At 38.9% G+C, this 19241-nt stretch overlaps 1 protein-coding gene across 8 annotated transcripts in view; it reads left to right on the forward strand.

Annotated features, from left to right (window-relative positions):
* Nucleotides 1-19241, forward strand: part of Bmpr1b (bone morphogenetic protein receptor, type IB) — a 376760-nt gene that overhangs the window by 290881 nt on the left and 66638 nt on the right. For 2 of the 8 annotated variants that reach the window (XM_013517416.1, XM_013517431.1), the window contains exon 2: nt 1160-1384. The exons of the other annotated variants lie outside the window; for them this stretch is intronic. The gene's annotated coding sequence lies outside the window, so the exon portion shown is untranslated. The remainder of the gene's footprint in view (nt 1-1159; nt 1385-19241) is intronic. 8 annotated transcript variants of the gene reach the window in all.

The following is a 19241-nucleotide window of genomic DNA, read 5'->3' on the forward strand; positions in this document are numbered from 1 at the left end:
TTGCTTTGTCTCAGTCCGCTCCAGGCCACTGGCCTCTGTGGGGAAGGTAAATGACCTTGGCATCTTCAGACTTGTACACCAGAGCATTAATACCAGGCACTAGTGAGGCGTTGAGCATTCCGGGAGACTGAGAAAGGAGAATCACAAGTTTGATTGCAGCCTGTGCAGTTGAGTGACTGTGTGAGAACCTCTCCAGAAAGGCTGGCGATGAATTCAGGCCCTGTGTGTAATCCCCAGTACAGAAAGGAGAAGGAGGGAGAAAGCAGTAAAGCTAATTCAGAGTAGCTTGTAATATGGCTGTGGCAGTATTCACATACAGTTGCCCTACAGAGTAAACTTTCTAAACTAAGCAGGTTAATTAAAATTTCATAACTATAGCGCCTGTAAACACAAGAATGGTTAGACCAGTTCAAGTAAAACCAAAACAATAAGAACATGTGAAGCCAAACTTTTGTGTGGGAGCGTGGACAGGGATGCACATAAGTTAGGTTGTGACTTGATCTAACCTTGCTTTTCAGATTAGGGTCCCTGCCTGAGTGTTACACAGGAGCCTTTTGGAAAAGCAAGTTCGTCTCCCAAAGCAGGTCTACTGAATCAAAACTCTACGGGGCGGATCCAGTAATCAGTGTCTTAAGGAGCCCTTCAGGAGATTCAGTTCATTGTGCACTAAAGCTTGAGAACCACTGCACTATCCCACAGGCAGTGGAAATTCGGGAAACATTTCTGAGCAGTTGGGGTATGATTAATGGACCGATTAAAGATTGTAGAGTGTTCTGCCTTGTTTTTCTAATGAAGGAATTCTAGTTTAGGTTAAGTGCAATAATGCTTCAATATCTAGCACTCTGATTTAACCCATATATTTCTGATAGGTATATTTATTTGTAGTTTCTTTTCATTAAATAAAAATTATTTAAGAGTTAATAGGACTTTGAAAGTTTCAAATATATGTGATTTTTACTCATTGTAAATTGTCAGTATTTAAGCATTTTACATACAGTATATAGGACCTCAGTGTGCTTTTAAATCCTGAAGATATTGTCCAAATAATTTTAGAATCTGGCTAAGAACATTCCTTATGTCATCCTACCGTGTAAATTTTTCCCATGTGTGTTTTGCATTTTGAATGTTTACATTTTTCCTGTAATCTTGTTTGTATCAGTGACACATGATGTGTTGGCATCTGCTGGAATAACACATTTGTTCCAAGTGAGAAGGACTAGACTCAGAAAACCTAGTCAACCGAGGAATTTATCCAACAGAAGCCTATAATATAGCATCTAAAGTTGATATGCTCACATTTTCCCATCTCAGTGAAAGTGGAATAAAGCGAAGAAGTCACTGTAAGAAACCTGCTGGTTCCTCGGCCCTGAATGAATAACATTAGGTAAATGTGTCGTTTTAGCTCTGCAGATAATAGACAACATGTTGAAATACATTATATGTGTATATCCCTGTATGTGTGTATACATATGTGTTTGCTTGAGTATGCATGTGTATGTATTTATCTATGGGCTGGAGTCTCACTGTGTGGCCTAGGGTGGTCTTCAATGCCTAAGATCAAGTGATCCTCCCACCTCAGCTTCCCGAGTAGTTGGGACTGCAGGCATGTGCTACTGCATCCCACCTGAAAATACCTTTTCCCTGTACATCTGAGGGGGAAGTAATTGTACAAAATCTGATTGCTATGCCTATTCTTAAGATCATTTTGATAATAATTGCAAATTATTTTACTTCTAGATGGCCTGATTTTGGTGTTTCATTGTAACGTGTGAATTAAAATACACGAGACGTTGTTACTCGTAACTTCCCTGATCCTATAAAGCAGTAGTGGTGAACCTGTAGCATGTGTGCCAAGTCTGCTGTTCATTATCATGGGAGGCTCTGAAAGGTTCCCCATCATTGCTATAAACCCGCTAGAGCATATTACACTTAGTTCTGCTCCAAGAGTTCATTGTTTGCAAAAAAGGCCTTTTCTGAGGGAATGAGAAGACTTGAATTTTCATGTATTCCCTTCTGCTAAATACTTAAGTGACTTTGGTCCTTACCATTAAAATCTCAGAAAAGTTGGTTTGGATCATCTCTAAAATAAATAAGTATTCGGGGAGGCACGTTTTTGCTTTACTTATTGTACTTATACAACCTAGTTGGTGTCTCCCAGTGTCATGATGTGCTGTGTGTATTCAAGAGAAATACTTCTAGGTAGAGATCACATTCTGGGGATTGAGGGTGACAGATGTAAAGAATACTTTGAGAACAGATAGGTACACATCTGACTTACAAGGATGGCCCAATCTAACTGAGAAGTGCAGACTAACAAGGAGTTATTTAGGCAAATAAAAGAATTAAATACATTCCAGACAGATGGGCCAACAGGAGCAGAAATCCAGAGAGAATAACAGCCCAGCATGCAGAAAACTGCTCACAGTGTAGCTGCAGTGTTGGAGGAAGAAGAAGAGCATCTAACCTGAGCTTGTGAGCAGGGACAGGTGATAAACATGTATGAGGTATGATTAATTATGACAAGTGTTTAAATTTTTAAAAAATTTACCAGAACAAAATGCATTGCTATTCATGTCACTTAGACTAATTCCCCTCACATCAAAAATACTTCACGTCATTATTTCTGAGTTTTTCTGAAGCAGTTCTGGAAGTCCTCTTTTGTGAGTGTCTTTAGTTGAACTGGCATAGCTGCCTTGAAGCCTGAATAAATTCAGGTGTTTACCTTTCATGGTCATCTTTGCTTTGGGGAAGAGACAGAAGTGGCACCGTGGTGCACATCTGGTAGAGGAGGTGGATGAGGATATACTGTACCGTGGTGTTTTTGTCGTAAATGACAATTCATCAAATTGTCAAATCGATGGGTGATCATGAAACACTATGACTGTTTAAATTTTTAGAAATGTTACAGGAAAAGACCCATTACCACTTTAAATACTCTTCCTCACTTTGAACACACCACCTCATTCATGGCAATTGTCTTGATTACTTTTCTCTTGTTGCTGGGACAAAAGACTTGACACCCAAAATTAAGGAAAGAAAGTCACTATAAGAAACCTGCTGGTTCCAAAATAAGTGACTTATTTTGCTTACAGTTTGTGGAGGTTTCAGTCCATACTTGGCAGGTTACAAGGCAGAGTGGCACATGGCAGAGGGCTACAGCTCATGGCGGCAGAACACAGCAAAAACAACAACCACAAAAGGGAGGAAAGGCAGCAAGCAGCCTCTTGCTCTCTTTTACATATGCAAACTATCCACCCCAGGGCGGTGTAGCTCTCACACCCATAATCAATCAAACTCTAAAAGCCTGCCCCAGGACCACATGAGGCTTTGGGGGGACACCCAGACACAAACCATGACAGCAATGATTCTTTTGTTGTAATTTTTTTTTTAAATTTTAAACATTCACAGTATCTTTTAATCAACACTTGTAGGGGGACACAGGCTGGGAAGCAAAAATCCATGGTCTGCTCCTAATAAAGAAAGTAACATTAATTGTATTTCTCACTGTCCTTGTCTTTCAGCTAATGGTGAATTCCATCCTGTAGTTGATTAAGACAAAGCCCTGACCACCTCTCTACTTTTGTATTTGCTGTATATATTCTAATCACAGGGAGCAGAGTGAAAGTTTTCAACAAGTTTTCAACAAGCTCTATGTAATCCTTCTTCACTTCTCTCTGATTTCACCTACTTCCATTCTTCTTGCTCCTTGGGATCTCCAGGTGGTTTCCACCTCAGGGCTCTAATTGCTATTCCTTCCTTCTAGGGTATCCCTCCATGTGTTCCCTTAGCTCAGTCCCCTCTTCATGCCTCCCTCCTCAGGGACCACTCTCACAGTGAAGAAATTCTGATCATCCTCCAAAAAAATCAGCCATTTGCAAGAATAAGTCTTCTTCTCCTTGCCTATTCTGTTTTCCTCCAAGGCAGTTAGCAGAGTTTATGTATCACAAAGGCATTTTGTTTACTGTCTCTTTTTCTCCAGTGACTGAGCTCCGTGACTGCATGAAATTGTGTCTGTTTCCATTACTGTGTCCTTGGGCCTGGAGCAGAGCTGGATATCTGAAAAGTGCCCGGTAAATACTTGCTAAATAAATGCATGAAGGCCCAGTTTAGGAAATGTAATTCTGGCTTTGATGTGGAGATGGTACAAGTAGGTAACCTGGCTGAAAAAGCAAGGTGGAAAAGCTGTTGCTGGCTGTAAGTAAGAAAGAATAAAGGCTTCATTTAGCATCTTTTAAGAGAATCAGTGGAGAGATGAGACAGCATTAGAGAAAAGTACCGGTGATGTTTCAAGATTATTGTGTTGTAAATAGCTTAGATATAATGGGGTATGAATTTCTAGGGAGATTTCTAGGAAGACTGAAGGTTTTGGCTTTGACAGCTGGGTAGGTGGTCGTTGTGTTCACTTGAGTGAATGCTGAAGGAAGATTTAGAAAGGAAAGGGCTAGGGTGAAGAGGCTTCCTGAAGGGGAGGCAGTGACTTGAGATTTAAACATGTTGAGTGTGACATATCTGCCCGACTTCACATCAGAGGGTAGAGGCTCAGTTCGCAGTTGCATGTGTAGACCCAGAATCTGGAAAGGGCAGTTTTGGAGGGGCTGGTGTTGTATTTGGGTTTACAGGGGAGTTGATTTAATATGGAACACATAATTTATAGGACTATTTATAATATTCACCCAAAGAGTCAAATGCAGAACGGTGCCAGGGGGATGTGTCCACACACTAGAGACCCGAAGAATCTAGCTGAGGCCCTGGATTCCACTGCAATGTCTTGCCTGAGTCCAGCTGAAGACCTAGAGCCCACGGCCATGTCCTTCATGAGTCCAGCTGGAGGCCTGGAGCCCATGACAATGTCTCATGCAAGTCTATATTGAAGGATCTGCATTGGGAAAGCCCAAAGGTCAGCGTGGAAGCTAGAAAGTCTGTGCCAGCAGGATGAAGGATCTGTGCCAGCAGGCTGAAGGATCTGCACTGGAGCTGGGAAGCAAAGCTGAATGTAAGGACTAGAGCACAGCCAAAGAGAAGAACTGCAGCCATGCTAAGCAACAACGAAGACCTGAGCTTTTTTTGATGAGAACAGCAGCGTTCATGTCAGTAAAGCCAGTATGACAAGCTTCTCCAAGAGAACTGACAACACACCATCTTCCCTTCCAGGTCTCCTGTTAGGCTATCAGCAGCAATCCTTAGGTGGGCCTTCCACACCCAGAGCCACACTGATTCAGTTCAGCTGAATGTTCCAAGTTGACCACCAGATAACCCACCACAGCTGGCACTAGGCAGGGAGCGGGTCCTAAAGGCAACCTAGGGGCCTTTCAAAACCAAACAAGGAAAATTACATTTACTCTCTGCATTCCTGTTCTGGCATAGGAGTTCTTAACTGTTATCTCTGTTTATTTTCTAGACTATTTGAAAAATAGAGAAAATTTTGAGAAAAAGAAAGAACACTCCTTCATTTGTCTTTGTTGGCACATTTTGAAAGTATAAAGCAGGCCTTGTATCTGAAGATGAAGGGGCTACTTCTAGCATGCAAGGGGTTTACCTGTGGCTTGTCCCGCCTTGCTGCAAACCCTGCTTTGCTTTCATAGCCACCTTCATTTATTGAAAACGTACTGAAATACTTTTTCTTCCTCTGGTCACCGGAAATGAGCAAGTTCTTTAGTATAACATTCGGAATACATGTAATGAAAAACATCTACATGTTTTAAGAAAGATTTTTGGCGTATGTGGATCTGCTCAGTCATATAAAATTTTTAATGATTGTGTTCTTCATAAACACATTTTTCATGTCTTTTGAGGCTTCGGTTTTTGCCAACAGCTTTCATACCTCTCGTGATTTTTATGGCCATATTTAATAGAGAAGAGCCAAGTGTCTCGAACTAGTATTCAATCTAGAAATTTATTAAAGAATTTATTTCTCAAGGGGGCAATATTGTTTGAAAGATTATACAAATCACTGGGCCAACAGGGAATAGAGATGGAAAATACTGCTTGAGGAAATTTAAAGAAAACAAGTTACTCTGATCAGTGATCATCTAGTTGGTGAATATACTTAAGCTGCAGGTGAACTTCTTGATTTGTTACTTAAATGTAATCCTTCACTTTTAATTTCATAATAACATTCCACAGTATGCTCCGACACTAATGATCTCCCAGTTTTAGCTTGCATTGGACTCTTATTGGGGTTTGGAGGTGTACAATTCTAATGCCTCTTCAATATTCAAGCTATATTATCAATAGAGCATAGGTTCTAAATATATATATGGACTCTAAGCTATATTCCTTGCTGTGAAATTTCAACTATTGCTTTTTTGGATGGAAGAAATTATAAGTCTCATAATTCAGTTCCTGCAATAGTTCAGATTTAATTAAATGGATTTAAATATTTGTTTAAAAATAAATCTGGTTATTTAATAAATTTTGTAAACTTAGAATAACTATATAGGTTTCTCCAGAAAAGCAAGGACTATTAGGATTCTCTAGAGAAAGAGTCAGTGGGGAGAGAGAGAGAGAGAGAGAGAGAGAGAGAGAGAGAGAGAGAGAGAGAGAAAGAGAAAGAGAAAGAGGTTTATAATAATGAGTTGTCTCCTAAGTGGCCTGCTGGAGACGAGAAAATCTGATAGTGTTTCTAGTCCTGAAGACTTGAAACTAGGAAGAGCTAAGGTTTTAGTTGTTTTTGGAAGGCAGGAAAAATTCATGTTCAAGCTGGAAGCCGACAGGCAGGCGTCTCTTGCAGGCAGGAGTCTCTTATGCGGAGGAGGTCAGTCCATTGTGTTCTGTTTCAGCCTTCAACTGATTTACAGGAGGGCTCCCTGCTGTACTGGGTCTACCCATTTAAAGGTTCATCTTTGCCAGTAGCACTGTCATAGAAACACCCAGGATACTGTCTCTTATTCTCACTTACCTTTGTTTAATGGGCCTTAAAGTGTGACAGATTTGTTCTTAGATTATTTCCATTAAAATTACTGATTTTAAAAGCTAAAAACTGTCATGCACACACACAAGAACAAATGGTTCACAAAGCAGTCTTTCCTTCTGAAGGTTTTAGGACACATTGTTAATATGAAATGGACTTTTACACTTACATAGTCAGCTGAGACAAACTGTTCTGAGGCCTTTTTCACCACGATTTAGACTTAGAATAACTTACAAAGAGTGTGAACTGTGTGACTCTCCAGGACAGGGCTGCACCCAGAACTGATCAGCCTGGGAGGTTTGAGCTGATTGCCTGTGTGGTGAAGCCAGCTGCTTCCACTGCTGAGTCCTTTTGCTGTAAGCAGCAGGGTTGCCATGATGTATTTTTGAGAGACACATTCTGACACTGAAGCCAAGGTTGTCCTCAGGAAGAGGTGCCAGGTTCGCTCCAGGCTTCATGGTCCACTTCAGCACACTCTTCAGCTGTGACACTGAGTAAAGTGCACACATGACCACCGTCTTGGGTTCGAGAGGCCCAGCCCGCACTCAGCCCACAGGGACCTCACTGATGCCACCAGTTTTGTAGATTCCAGGGTGGGGATGAAGGTTTGTCAGTTGGGTGAGCTGGTGATAGGATGTGATGCACAGCATCAGACATGGTATTGCTCCTGTTTCTGTGTGACTTTCTGTGCCTGGAATGAAATCTTAGTAGCATTTGACTCCATTCTTTTGAGAGTATTCCAGCCAGTAATTGTCACATGCTGCTGTGTTGGGTGATAGCCACTTGTCTTCATATAAGCACTGCCTTGCTTAATTATTTCTTCAGGTCTGTTTCTGCTGTAAGGAGGCTCTGTGGAATCTGTTTTGTTAAGACCAATGATTAGTTGTTTCGTGCCAAGTACACAAGCCAGAAGGGCATGCTCATGAGACCTGGTAGTTCTTGGAGATACACAGCTTCACAGTAGTGAACGCCAGCAGCAAGAAGCAGAACAGCACAGTTGGCCTGGCATGTGGCTAGAATCATGTTTTCAGTAAAGTCTGTATGTCCTGGGCCACCAGTGATAGTCACATAACATTTGCTGGTCTTAGATTCCCATGGGATGTGTTGGTGAGAATACCTGCTCATGCTCAGTTTTTAGTTTACTCGAGACTCAGGAGTATTTGAAGGACCCTTTCCCATCTCACTGTCATCTTCTTAATGTTTTCTGTGACTATAATCACCTCTTCAAGTGTCTTCTTAATGATACTTGTAACAGTGACGATTACTTTCAACATGAGTTTTGAAGGCAACATTCAAATCATAGCAGTCTGTTTTGAAAATAAATGTTATTATGTCAATGGGTACTGAAACACAAGATTTTTGTTGTTGTTGTTGTTTAGCATTTTGTGCCTGGAATGGCATTATTTTATTCTTGCATTATCTTGGTGGCCAACTGCTTTGGTTTTCTGAATCCAGGCACTGTAAAATATTTCTGTGTTTACTAGTCATGGTAGGTAAATAAAGTTAACAGTGTTCCTTTTTTTCACTATGGCTTCCCGAGAATTTGTTATTATTTGATTTCTGGATGATAAACATTCTTTCTGGAATAAGATAGGTGGAATCTTAGTGTGGTTTTAATTTGTATTTCTTGAGTGGCTAGAGATGATGAACTTTTTTTCATGTATTTATTGACCATTTATATTACTCCCGAGAAGCATCTATTTATTTCAGTTGCCCCCTTTTCATTGGGTCTTTTATTTGGGGGGTGTCTAATTTTTTTTTTTTTTTGTACTGGGCATTGAACTCAGGACCTTGCACTTGCCAGGCAGGTGTTGTACCACTGAGCTATATCCTTGGCTACAGGGGGGTCTAATTTTTTGAGCCCTTTGTATATTCTAAATATTTGTCCTCAGTTTGACGTGTAGCTGATAAAATTTTTTCCCACTCTGTAGACAGGCTCTTTATTCTGTTAGTGGTTTCCTTTGCTGTGCAGAAGCTTTTTAATTTGATGTTTCCACTTGTTGATTCCTCCTATTACTGCTTGTGCAACTGGAATTCTGTCCAGAAAGTCCTGCCTATGGCTTCAAGAATTTTATCTATTTTATCCTTCAGTAGGCTGATTGTTTCTGTTTTAATATTTAAATCATTGGTCCATTTTGAGTTAGTATTTGACTTGGCAAGCTGGTCCATTTCCTGGGCTAATCATGGGAGGTGAGTATCTTCTTCCTTTTGGCAAATGGCAAATGATCAAGGCTGTGACATCAACAGAAGCTTATCTGCATGGCATTGTTCCTTGATTGTTGTTTAGCATCCATATAAAAGACAATACTTTGGTTAATTCTTCCTTTGAAGACCCAAATCCAGTGTGGAAGGGTTTGTGGCACTTTTATGAGAAGGGTTTTTATAAGAAGGGATTTTATGAGAAAGGTTTGTGGCACTTTCATAATGGCAGGGTTTGCCTTGTTGATTTAGATCAGAATCACTTCCTCCCAGCATCATAGCCATTTTACTGTTCAGTGATGCAGAAGGTATGTAAAGAGTTGGTGAAATGTTTTGGATAATTCAAATTGGAGGAGTTGTTCAAAAAAAGTATCACTGAAAGAGGTTGTACTCTGGAGATCAGCTTATAAAGAAGGGGGAGTTTTTTTAGTGTACTGGTAAGATGAGGCATTGGGATAAACATCTAATTCAAAATCACATCTTCACAGTTACACTTCTTCATGCCTAATCCACTTTGGAGTCTTACTGCTTTCTCTCTCAGCTTTTAAAGAAAGGAAACAACTTCTTTTAATGTCTAATGAATATTTATGAAGTCCCTTGACAATTAAGGGCTCATTAAAATTCACTTCAGAGCAGAAATAAAAACACTTTAAAGACCAAAGGAGAAAGTAGTGGTAAGTAGAAACTCAACTTCCTTTCCTGTTTGTGAATTGTCAACTCAGAAACACTCTGCAAATGAACTTTTAAAAATGATGCTAGGAGGTGGTTTCACTGAAATAGATATATTACATTATTGCTAAATTTAATTTTGCATTGATCTTTGACTTGATGAATTTTTTTCCTCTGGAGGTACTTGGAAAGCTTGCTTTTGTATGAATGGCTGAGAGATCAAACTTTGGGGTCAGGCTTTCAGTTTTATGAATTGTAACTCGTCTAGATCTGTGACCTTGAACAAGTTCTTGGTGTTTCAATCTCTGTGGAGTGAGGTGGAGGAGATAATGCTATGTAGCCCACAAATTGTTGGAAGAAGAAGCTGAGCTAATACATGAACAGTACTTAGAACAGAGCCTGGGAACACTGGCTTCTTCTCCCTCTTGAGAAATATTTCCTCTCCGTTCATGCACTTTGGCCCTTGCTACAGCCCTTTGGAAAGGTCTTTGTGTTCCTTTTGCTGAAGTGGTGCAAAGAAATAGTGACTCTTCTCTTCAGATGGGTGGCGTTTGTGTTTGTTGTTCATCTCAGTTTTCCAGTTTTTCTTCTAAGACCCAAAGGCTGCCCATCTTACTACTTCCAGCTGCGTTGGATTGCAGCTCTTCTCTTGGTTCAAGAGGGTACATAGAGTATAGGAATGTCAACATAAGTATTCAGTCACTTTGTAAAGTACATTCTTTTATGGAAGAGAAATTGCTGAAGTAAATGGTACTTTGAAAGGACAGCAGTTTTACCATGTTCCCCCATGTAATCCAGTTGTTTGGTAATGGAAATAAAAATACATGGACCTGAAACCAGATAGTAGCCGAAAAAGCCAAATGTCTGCCCATGGTTATTTTCTTTTTTGTTTGTTTTTGTTTTTCTTCCGGTGCCAGGAATTGAACTCACAACCTTGCACATGCCAGGCAGGTGCTATGCCACTGAGCTAAATCCCCAGCCCCTCATGGTTATTTTCAATGTGAAATAGAAGTATGTGTCAGGTTGAACAAAGCAGTACCATAGCCTCTATCCAGATATTCAGGAGGCTTTCATGAGACTTAGTATTTTCAAAAGTAAGCACTAATTGAAAACTAAAATTTTATAGTTTGATGAATGTGTTCTCCAAAGAGTACATACCATTGATTTTTAAGCAGTTTGCCATCCTTATACACGATAGGTCTTGATTGAATTTTCCTTTGTAAAGTGGTGAGTAGCTGTTATTTAATCCAAACCTTATCTTTAAGACATACCTCATAAATGTAATAATAATTAGTCATAGTTTCTGCTGGAATTTTTATTATTTTCACCATCTGCTCTAGTCAGAGTCTGGATCTATTTTTTGGGAGCTAAATAAAATTTTTCTCCCAATAATTATATTCTGCTAGAAAATGATGCTGTGATTTTCAAGCAACTGAGAGGATGTCTGCTTTAGTCTTTAGTCTTGTACATGCATCCTAAGGCGACTTAACTGTCCTGTGGTTTATGTATGTGACATCAGTAAGATAACGCCAAGGGAAGATTAAGATATAATGTGTTTATCATTTGATGGCTACTGAGTATTTGCCTCAAGTCAAGATGTTTTAAATTTGCATTTATAATTTTTACCCAATCAGTCCTTATTTTGGGGTAGAAACATTTAGAGAACATAGCTAGATATCTCCACATTTTCCGAGTAGGTAACCATGTACATTGGTATGGGGATGGGTGTTATGTTAAGGCTTTGTTTCCTGTCTCACTGTGGTCTGTATTTTTCCTCTTCCATCTGTTCACTGCCACAGCCCTGAAGTTCATTCCCTTTCTAGCTATATCGTTGAGGGCAGAGGATCAGAGTTGTGAACTAATGCAGGGAGAGAAAGAAGAGAAGGAAGCCCAATTGCTGAACTACGAATGTCCTATAACTATAAAGCAAGGCTTCCTTTTTTTGTGTCTGTGTAAAGTGTTCATAAAGCATAAAAAATAATTTATGAATTATATCAGAAATGGAAATTTCAGTGAACAAGCTTTTCTCTTTCCAGTAGTCCTGAGTTGATTTATACTGCTCATTTCGTTGTATAGGTAGGAAAATTTCAGGAAGAACTGATGGTTTGCTTGGAGGGATGAGCTTATTTTATGCTCTGCGGGAATCTGTCCCAACTTTATTAGTATCATTCTCTAGAATGATCTTATGCTACAGTTAACTTGTCTTTTAGCCCATTATGATAATGGATATACTTGCAGTTGTAAAACTACTTGCAAAAGTTATACAGTATGTCCCTGACTTAAGAACGAGTTCTGTTCTAGGAGAATTGTTCTAAAGTTACATTCATTTGTAAACCGACAAAGTGAGTCTTATACAGTATACCTGTGAAACTTGAAAACTCAAATGTTACTTGGGGGTTTACTGTAATCTAGTTTATTTATAAAATGTATACTTTAATTGGAAAATAAAAGTAGATGTTTGCTTCCACAGTGTCCAGGCCAAGTCTGGGAACATGCCAATAGATAGAGAAGTCATTGTCACTAGATTTACCCTTTTCAGTAAGAGTAGGAAGAGGGCAAGAGTTGGGTGACTCACCAAAGTTCAAGGTAAACTGATATATCATAAGAACATAAATCAGGACTTCCAGAAAGACACCGAAGTGGTAAGCAGCACTGAATCAGCCTCTCTAAGATTTGGAATTCAAACCCTGGGAAATAACAACTTAGGGGAGAAAAGGAGGAAGGTAGATCTTTGGCACGCAGGGAAGATATGAAGGGAAAATTGGAACTTACAGAAAAATTGAAGTGTCAGAAAAAGGACAAGGCATTCTACACTTTCTCCCTGGCTCCTGGCTTGTGGTGTGAGAAAGAAAGATTGAATCTGCAGAGATAGTGAGAGTAGGCAACTCCCAAGGTCTTCAGGAGGAATGCAGTACTACAGGCAGTAGATGGTGTGTGCTATAAGAGCTGGTGATGACTCCAGTCCAAGTGTCTACCATACCCCTGGAGAGGGTACCTGGTTGGATGCCATTCTGTGGAAGGGCAAACTGAACTTGGAGCTCAGAGCAACTGCAGGTTGGCTTCATCTCAGGGCTTCCAGTGTTAAACTCCCACAATGACCTGCGTGAGAGACATCCACGGGAGAAGTGCATAGTCAGGGAGCCATGGTCAAGCCATCAGGAGACACCCAGAATGTTAAAAGCTGAATAACTCAGGCCACATGCCCAAGACTGGAGGCCAGTATCAACCTGAATTTCTGTGGATTTGAAAGAACAAAGCTGGCATACCACCCTAGTCCTACTGCTGGTTGACTGGGATTATCCAGCTTGAATCTGGGATCTGACTGATCAGAAGAGACAAAGAATGTCATTACATACTTGTTAAAGTAATAATCCAAGAGGGAGAGATAACAATCATAAATATATATGCACCAAATACCAGAGCACCCAACTGTATAAAACAAATGCTAGTGGATGACAAATCAGATAAGCACTAATGAAATTATAATGGGGACCTCAGTACCCCACTGTTACAAAGATCAGCTAGACAAAAAGTCAGCAATGAAATATCATAGTGGAACCAAACCTTTGAACAAATGGATTTAGTAGGTGTCTACTGAGTGTTCCACCCCACAACAGAATATATATTCTTCTTAGCAGCACAAAGGACTTTCTCCAAGATAGACCACACTCTAGCTCATAGATATTTTCTATAATTAAACCATAATGCCAATGTGACATACCAGAACTTAGGGATGCAATGAAAACAGTCCTATGAGAGAGATTTATAGCATTAGATTCTTGCATCAGAAAAACAGAGCAAGGTCAAATAAATAATCTAGTATTCAATCTCAAGACACTGCAAAGTTACAGTGATTAAAACCATCATGGTACTGGCAAAGAAACAAACGCAAAATTCAGGAAACAGAATAGAAAATGCAGAAATAACTCCAAGCTCACTCAGATACCTGTTCAATGACAAAAGTGTCTGATACTTTCACTGGAGGAAAGAACACCATTTTTTTTTTCAGTGTTTTTGAGACAAAGTCTTGCTATGTCACTCACTCTGGCCTTGAACTCACTATATAGCCTAGGCTAGCCTCATGATCATCTCAACAGATACAGAAAAAGCAACAATCCTCCTGTATCAGCCTCTTAAGTGCCAAGATTACAGGCATATGCCACCATACCTGGCCCAAAAGATAGCCTCTTTAGTAAGTGATGCTGGGAATACTGGCTTTCCATGTGCCAAAGACAGAATCTAGACCCATATCTCTCACCATGCACTAAACTAAAACTGAAATAGATCATACATCTAATTATTAAAACAAACAATCTGCTGGAAGATGGAATAGGTAAAACTCTTGTAGACATAGGTATAGAGAAAGACTATGAACAAAACCCTAACTGCACAGGAAATGTCACAAAACATCTGCAACTGGAATCACATCAAATTAAAAAGATTTTGCAGAAGTCTGGAGATCTGAAGATGGCATAGGTAAAACTCTTGTAGACATACGTATAGGGAAAGACTATGAACAAAACCCTAACTGCACAGGAAATGTTACAAAAAATCCACAACTGGAATCACATCAAATTAAAAAGATTTTGCACAGCAAAAGAAACTACCAACAGAATAAAGAGACAACCTACAGAGTGGGAAAAAATTGTTACCAGCTACTCCTCAAAGGACTAACACTTGCAGTGTTTTCTTAGTTACTTTCCTTCTTGCTGAGATAAAATACCCAACATGCAAAGTTACAGGTTTATTTAGTTTAGAACTTCTAGAGGTGTCAGTCCTCCAAGGCAGGGGGCATCTCAGAGGAGAAACAGATAATGATGGACAGAAGTCAGGAATGCAGTAAAGCAGCAAAATAGCAAGGAAGCAAGCAGCAAGAGGCCACAACAGTCCTCTTTCTGTCCCTTCTATGATATGCAGGTTACACACCCTGAGGGCCGCTAGCCCTCACATCCGTGGTGGACTTTCCCACTACCCACACCCAGAGGTATGCCAAACGAGTCCATGGACTAATTTCATAATCATCCATCCTTAATTCCAGTATTACACATTGTAAATCCAACCACCTCTGGAAAAGCCCCACCTATGACCTCATGAGGTCTTGGAGGAATATCTAGACACAAGCCATAACAAATACATAAAGAATTCAAAAACATCAGACCCCGCCAATTTAAAGATCCAAACCAAAAATGGGCATCTGAAATGAATAGACATTTCTAAGATGAAGAAATATAAATAGCCAATAAACATGAAAAAATGTTCAACATCACTGGTCATTTGAGAGATGCAGATTATAACAACACTGTTATAATCTGTCACGTTATTTATGTCACTCCAGAAAGAATGGTTGTCATCAAGAAATCAACCAATGATAAATGCTGGCAGGGCTGTGGGGAAAAAGGAACACTTCTATGCTCTTGGTGGGAGTATAAATTGGTACAACCAGTATGGAAATCAGTATGGAGATTTTTCAGAAAACTAAAACTAGAGGTTCCATTTGAACCAGCTGTGCCCATTCTAGGTATCTTCCCAAAAGAGTTAAAAGCATCATCCCACAGTGACACATGCACATCCATGTTTATAGCAGCACAATTTATAATAGCTAAATCTTGAAAACAGCCTATATGCCCATCAACAGAATGGATAAAGCAAATATAGTATTTATACACAATGGAGTTCTACTTTTCCATAAAGGATAAACATGAGTGATTTTTTAGGTAAGTGAATATACATTGAGATCACACTTAAGTGAAATAAATTAGACACAAGTTTTAAAAAAACGTAGACTTTAAAACTAATGTCTTTAAAAATTTGCAAAGTTTAAAGCCAAAATGCAGTGCTCTTATGAGCCAGTTACCTCAAACAGTATAATTCTTTGGCCACAGACTGAAGCTAATAATAGTGTATAAATTACTTTTATCACATGGGCAAGCTCTCCTCTGTGCTATTCTGATCATTTTACATGTATGAATAAGTACTATTCATATCCTCCGTTTATCCATGAGGGCATGGAAGTTAAGTAAATTGTCTGAGGTCACATAGCTAACTCAAATTTTAAAATTGGGTGACTAATGTAAATAAGAAGATTTCAATAAGTCAAAAACAAATTGATAGGTCAGATAATATATAATATATGATAAATATATAATATAACATTATTAGTAAACTATATGATAGTACTGCAATTAGTAAACTATATGATATAGTAACTTTCTGTAGAAATATTATAAAGCAAGCCTATACATCAGGTTGGAAAATGTGAGACAGTACCGGACAGGAAGGAAAGAATACTATGAGCAAAGAATTGAGAATATGAAAATCATGGTGCGTATACCATGAACTGTGGACATGAGCAGACAGTGCTAGGAGCGATAGACGGAGTCAGTTCTTGATCTGTTAAAGATGCTCGTTTCTTTGCCTTTTTGGTTTTGCAAGCACTTGAAAGTGTGTTGTTATTTTTAAAGGGCAGCAGTGCAAATAACGGATTATAGAAGCAGGCAGAGGATCAGAGAGTACCATGGCAGCACAGATGCGGGACGGAGACAAAGGGGATCGATGGAAAGGAAGAGCGCGGGCCAGCAGCTTTTATTTTCTCATGTAGGAACATGCAAGACTTAGGAAAACCTTTCCTTACTGCTGGACCAAACAGAAATCAAATCTCTACATACCTACTGATTATGATGATGTCATCATTACTGTCTTCCTCTTCATTGTCCTTTTCCTCCTGTTCCTCTTCTCCCTCTGCTTCCTCTTCCTCCTCTGCCCTTTTCTCCTACTCCCTTCCTCTTCTGTCAGAAAAGTTAAGTGGAATAGTGAGACTCTCAGCTCGACCCTAAGACTTGATACATGAGCCTCAGTTATTAATGAAAGTGGGAATACTTCTGGTTATTTTGTCTGATGTGAAATGTATGAAAACCTGTGAAAGCTTTTAGGGCAGATTTCACCTGTGGTAGGTACTCAGTAAAAAGTATTTTCCTTCTTTACTTATAAGTTGTTTCAGGAATAATAATTTCCTCAAATGAAGCATATGAAGCACATTGCAGTAATTGTATTGTATACTGTCCTTTTGACAAAGGAGCTAAAAATACATATGAGAAAAGACAGCGTCTTTAACAGATGCTACAAAATGGGAGAAAATCTTTGCCAGCTACTCTCAGAAGACTAATAATATCCAGTATATACAAAGAATGCAAAACACAAGAAAAAATCAAATAGCCCTTTAATAAATGGATAAATGAATTAAACAGATATTTTGCAGAAAAGAACTACAAATGGCCAATTAATATATGAAAAATTATTCAACATCTTTATGCATTAGGAAAATGCAAATCAAAACTACACAGAATGACTGTCATCAAAAATCAGGAAAGAACAAGAAAAATCAATAAATGCTGGAGAGATTGTGGAACCCTCTACACCGCTGATGGAGATGTAAATTAACATAACCCTACAGAAATCAGTATGCGGGGGGGGGGTGGTTCTAAAAAACTAAAATTTGTGCTACAATTTGACCCAACTATACTACCCTTGGTATATCTCTAAAGGAACTAAAGGCAGCAAACCATAGAGATACCTTCATATTCTTGCTTATTGTACTGAAATTCACAATAGCCAAGATATGGACCCAACCTACATGGCTATCAACAGATGTAAGGCAAAAACTGTGAGATATATATATATAGATATAGATATAGACATATAGATATAGACATATAGATATATAGGTATGATTTGACTGTAAAGAAGAATGAAATTATGTCATTCACAGAAAAATGGATGGACCTGGAGATTATCATGATAAGCAAAGTAAGCCAGACTCATAAAAACGAATATCATACTTTTCCTAGTATGTGAAATCTAATCAAAATGTTAAAGTACAAGGGACAAGAAGAGAATAATTGGGAGGAGGACAGGGTTGTAAGAAAGGGTAATGGGGTGGATATGATAAAAATACATATGCATCAAAACCCAGTATTTTGTAAAACATTAACAAAATATATTTTTCAAAGAGTTCCTGTGTTTTGGTTCCCTAGCCATTTGGAAAAGCCATATTTTCATTTTTTTCCTTCAGTTCTGTTTTTCTGTCCCCTTTCCCTCCATTCCTGTCTTCCCCTCTCCATTTCTTGTTCCCCCTTTTCTTTGAAAAAGGTCTCCCTACTTCCTATTTATCTATCTTCTATTTTGTTCTTTATATATTTTGTAGTTTTTCATGTAAGAGAAACCATGTTTAAGCTCCTGTGTATTATTTCACTTAATATTTAAAAAAATGTACCTAGCAATTGGTAATAACTGCTAAGGTGAACTATGTCACACAAGAAGTACTATTTTTAAGATGCATTGATGTGACATGTTCTAAATACAGAGTTGATGTGACATAATAATAAACCCTAAGTATCAGTAGGGAATGTTGGTGCACCTCATGGGGTACACAGTGTTTATGACGTTGGTTTCTTTAAACAGTGCCAGAATCACTTACCAGTACTACCAGGAGCTGTAGACATGGAACTGTACAACTTTTCTTAGTAAAATTATAAAACACAGGAGAAAGTGGCTAAAATTGACTAGAAGTTAGAAATATGTATTAAGTATATATTAGCACTAGTGATAGATGCCAGGAAGTAATTTATCACACTCTAAAAGATAGCCTTGTATATGCATTCATTTTAAAAATATTTGTTCTGGATTCTGGTAGCGGCTTCATACCTTATGAAGTTGCTCAACATGTTTACTGACGAGTCTTAAGCCATAGATGTCTAATGTTTATTGGGTATTTACTGCATCTCAGGCAGCAGTCCCTGTGCAGTGCGCTTTGTATAGTATTGCAGTTCATCTCAGCATCAATTCTGTGAGTAGATATTATTATCTATATTTTTGAAATGGATAAATTGAGGTCTAAAGAAACCAATGAATTTGCACAAAAGCACAGAGCTAATTAATCGAGCAGCACATAATCTACAGTTTTTTTTCTGCTGCTGCCTGGGCTATCTTAGTACTAGATCATGTGTTCAGAGCCATCCCTTACCCATGCCCAGTATTCTGTCCTTCATCACCCTAGCATGTCATTTGAGTTGTCCCTGTCCAAGTACATAGTTGTTGAATCTGAAAATGAAATGACAGAAGGAAGGAGGAGTGTCGTATCGCTTCAGCGGCATTTCCCCTTTGTTTTCAGTTTTTAAAACTGGAGATTTTACGAGGTAGCAAACACGATAGAAAATATGCACAAACTGAGTGGAAAGCATGTGAGCTAGTGGGGTTTGTCTGTTCTGTCATGTTAGATGTCCCTTGAAGCCTGCATGTACCTAGTCAAGTACCTGGTCAAGTACCTGGTCATGTACCTGGTCACAGTACCTGATCAAGTACCTGGTCGAGGACCTGGTCAAGCAACCAAATGTATTACCTGTCTGCCAGGTGCCTGACATGATTTTAGATATAGAGACTCTTTTTTTTTTTTTTTTTTTTTTTTTTT

The sequence above is a fragment of the Chinchilla lanigera genome, unplaced genomic scaffold, assembly GCF_000276665.1.
Source record: "Chinchilla lanigera isolate Chin_1 unplaced genomic scaffold, ChiLan1.0 scaffold00004, whole genome shotgun sequence".
NCBI classification, from domain to species: Eukaryota; Metazoa; Chordata; class Mammalia; order Rodentia; family Chinchillidae; genus Chinchilla; species Chinchilla lanigera.